Source organism: Alligator sinensis, unplaced genomic scaffold (assembly GCF_000455745.1).
Source record: "Alligator sinensis unplaced genomic scaffold, ASM45574v1 scaffold633_1, whole genome shotgun sequence".
Classification (NCBI taxonomy): Eukaryota; Metazoa; Chordata; order Crocodylia; family Alligatoridae; genus Alligator; species Alligator sinensis.
The window spans coordinates 365572-369670 of NW_005842280.1; the positions used below are offsets into that span (position 1 = coordinate 365572).

Below are 4099 nucleotides of genomic sequence, written 5' to 3' on the forward strand. Positions count from 1 at the left end.
AAGGCAGAGTCCCCACTCCCAGTGCTGATGCAGGTGTGGCAGTGCTGGGAGCAGAGGCTATTCCCTGCTGCTGCCCAAAGCAAACTGTGCTTGCATCGCAGCCCCCCACGCTGGCTGGGCAAGTAGCAGTAGGGCAGAGCCCCCATGGCTCCCCCTGCTGGGCCAGAGGCAGGCACAGCTAGAGGACCTGCAGGAAAAGCCCCCATGGCTCCCCTGCCTGGCCCCATCCCTCACCTGGCCCAGTCTCCTGGCACTTAGAAAAAGCACTCTGTCAGAGCCAGCTCTGGCAGTGGGGTTTGGGGCCTCTGAAGGCTCATGGCAGAGCCCCCCTGTGCAGTGGAGGCAGCGGGGATCGCCTCCCCCACTTGGCACCCGCATTGCATCTGCCCCATGGTGTGGGCAGCGTGGCTCGGCAGGTTGCCATGCACTGCCTGGGAGCTGGGGCAGCTCCAGCAGTCAGCTGGAGTCCAGCAGTGCTTAGCCCCAGTTGCCCCAGCTCCCAGGCAGCATGTGGTGCCCTGCCAAGCTGCGCTGCACCTGTGCCATGGGGCAGCTGCCATACGGGTGCCAAGCAGAGGGGGGGGTAATTCCCTGCTGCCCCCCCACTGCCCCGTGCTATGTTGGGGGGAGCTCTGCCACAAGCGCCTGGAGGCCCCAATCGCCACTCCTGTAGCCAGTGAGTACGGGGCTTTTTTATAGTACTGGGACTAGGCTGGGGCAGGGCAGCCATGGGCTTTTCCCATGGCTCCCCCCGCCTTGGGGGAGAGAGGCGCAGCGGGAGGAGCCTGGGCGATCTGAATCACCAAATGTTTCTGAATTGGCACCGAGTCTTCCAAAGCTGATTTGGCCGAATTGATTCAGGACAGTGATCTGAACCTCCGAATCAGCCAAATCCAAATTGAATACTTCCCTATTTGCACAGGCCTAGCTTCCAGCACTTTTCATAAACACTAAATTAATTTAGAAATAGATTAAAATACAGGTTTTTGACAAGTTTGCACAATACCCAATAGCTTAAGGACTAAGACTTCCAGCTAGGATGAAGAACAGCTGTGCTGCCTCCATCTCATTTTGCTAGTGTTGCAGCTAAATACAATCAGCCCAGCCAGCTGTTTGTCTTGTTTGTTTATTTCTATTTTAAATGTAACCCAATTTTTGTTTTGCTTTTGATAACTTTTTTATACTTTGGGGTCTCCTCATTGCTTTTTTCTTTTGCATTACTCTTTTTTGAATGTCTTGTATTCCCTCTTTTTTTCTCTACTTCCCCTAAACTGATAACTTTCTCTTCCTGTAGTGTGCTTTCTGACTTGCCTCCAATAGTTTGTTTTTTCATTTCTTTTTCTATTTGTTTACCTTCAATATTTAAAATGCTTATTTGTATTTTCTTTACATATTTCCATATCTGAAAATGTATTTTAATACATTAAATTGATTTAAAATTTTCAAGTCCATGAGCATGTACATTAGTAGAAAAAACCCCCTGAAACAAAACAGTGGTGTATGGGCCATAAAGCTGTCTTTATGACCATAAAGCTGTCTTTATGACCATAAAGACAACTATTTCTGAGAGAGAGACTAAAACTTAGAAATTAAGACATTTTAAAAAATGTGCTGATAATATTTACCAGGAAGAGATCTTTCATTATGAAATTCTCAACATGAGTTAGTTTTTGCTACATATATACTACCAGAGCTAGAAACAAATTCTAAATTCTTCTAAATAGTGTAGAATCATATGACTGGAGGGGATATTTGGAGATTGTCTAGTCCAGTCCCCTGCTCCAGTTAGGATCATCCCTGTCTAAGATATCCTAGGCTATTCTAGTCTTGTTTTTTCTAGTACCCTCATGGATAAAAACAAGTTCACCATTCTTTCCTTTCTTTGCTGATATTTCAGCTAACTTGCATTAAGCAACAGGGAAGCATTCCTTGTACACTCCCATTTAGACAGCCCTGTTGGCTGCCGTCTGAACTCCAGGTGTAGGGACAGACATTAACAAAGCCTGTGCCTGAATTGATTTAATCTTTGCAGGTTAGTTTAACCTGGCTAGGCAAAACTGGTTTGTAACTGCATAGACATCCCTTATGGACTGAGGAAATGCAAACACATGCCTGCAGTGGCTCAGGCTAGAAGCACAATGTTGAGCTGAGGTGGTGCATGGCCAGGCTCCGGCAGGATACTCTTATTAGGGAGGGGTTCCTTCCCTTCGTTGTTGATAACGGAGCATTTAGTTACACAGCAGGGAGTTACACACGGAGTTGTTAACATTCATCAGCCCATCAAACAAAACAAAAAACTCTCTCATTAGTTCAAGCTCTTCTTAAACAACTTTTTCCAAGGAAGCAATGGAGGGACATTACTAGCTACCTGCTGCTCAGCTCCAAAAACCCCTGAGCCAACACTGTTGCCAGCACAAAAAGTCCTAAACCAACAGAAAAGGCCCTAAGCCAAAGCCTGTCTGCCTTTGTCCCATCTTCCACAGCATGGACCATAGCCAGCGTGTGGTCTGCTAGGTAATGCTGAGAGGTGTCTGTGTAAGGCAGAGGAGGGGGGAATCCCTGCTTGAGCAGGGAGTGGTGGAAGGGGGAGGGAGCAGGAGGAAGCCAGACAGATGCTTCTGTACCTGCAGTTTCTGCCGAAGCTCCAGTCAGGGAGTTGGTGAGGAGGGCGGGCAGCCCTGCTGGGATGGAGCAGAGCCTGGTCCAGGGTTGCAAAGCATCTGGGATGCTGGGGGACTCTAGTTTAACTTAAACCAGGAAGGGGTCTGGGACAGACATTGCATAAACTGGTGTGACCCAAATCAGTTAAGTCTGATACTACAAGTTTGTCTCAAACTGGTTTCAGCCATTTTGATACTGGTTTATGTGCACTGAACATCTGCTTTGTTACAGGTTGAAACCAGTTTCTGATCACTTAAACCGGTTTATGGATAATGTCTGTCCTAAACTTAGCTGGTCAAGTTCTGCTGTGTAGCATAGCCCCATCACCTAATTAGGAGTGGTTAATGTTCAGCAGCTATGAAGAGTTTGGTGCTCCTAATATGGCAAAATGACAGCCAAACCCAGATTACAAAGCTCAGTTAAAGGAGACATGTACTTAAACCCCCTCCACAGGCAGCTAAGCATGAATCTTCCTCTTCTTTTACCAAGCATGAATCTTTCTCAGACTCTCCTGTTAGCTGGGATTCTTATTCCAGTAACAGATACCTGTTTCTGCTCTTTTCTGGTTTTGAGTTGTACCTTAAACATGTCATGGGTCCAGAAGTGTTTGGTTTCAAAGGAAAATTTTCCATTTGTGACTTTTTAGGGTGATGAGGATTACTTATCTATTTATTTATTTGTGTATGTATTAGGTTGTACTGTGTTTGAAAGCTGCTTAGAGGTTTGGGATGGATTAGTTTGCAGAGTGCAAAACAAGAATGTCAAATGTACATGACTACAAATTCATAAAAGTATTGTATGCGTAAAAAAAATCCATTGCCACACAATCCTGTAGAGCAGAATGGTCAAACTCTCACTCAGGGCCCTGAGCCACATCTGGACTGTGGGGTTCTTCCTTGGCTGGATTCAGCCTGGTTCATGGGAATGACTGCTGTGGCAGTGGCAGCAGTGGGTCTGAGGTAGTGTGGGGTCCAACGGCAGGGACAGCTGACGGTAACAGGAGCCTGGCAGTAGCAATGAGTCTGGAGATGGCAGTGGCCAGCTCAGCTTGTTGCCAGTGGCCATAGCCAGCGGGGCCAAAGGGCCTCAAACTGTGGAGTAGGTCATGCCTTCCCCCATCCCTCCCCCCCCAATTTCTGGTAGCCCAGTGGGCTGGATCCACTCTGCAGGCTGTTTGATGTCATTGCTGTAGGGGATACCCAGGCTGAGCCTGAAACTTAGAGCAGGGGTCTGATTTTTATATTTCAGTTAAGATGCAAATATCTATAGATACGTTAGATCATTATATTGAATTTGGACATTTTTCCACCTAATTTTTCTTTTGGTTATATATTCTTCTTTTCATCCACACTTCAGAAGTAAACAACTATGCTAAAAATAAATGGAAATATACAATAAAAATTCTGTCTTTATTTTTTTACGGGTTTGAATTCTTCCT

General features: G+C 46.2%; 1 protein-coding gene across 3 annotated transcripts in view; it reads left to right on the forward strand.

Annotated features, from left to right (window-relative positions):
• SYT14 (synaptotagmin 14) overlaps positions 1-4099 on the forward strand; it is a 166096-nt gene that overhangs the window by 21660 nt on the left and 140337 nt on the right. The window lies entirely within an intron of this gene.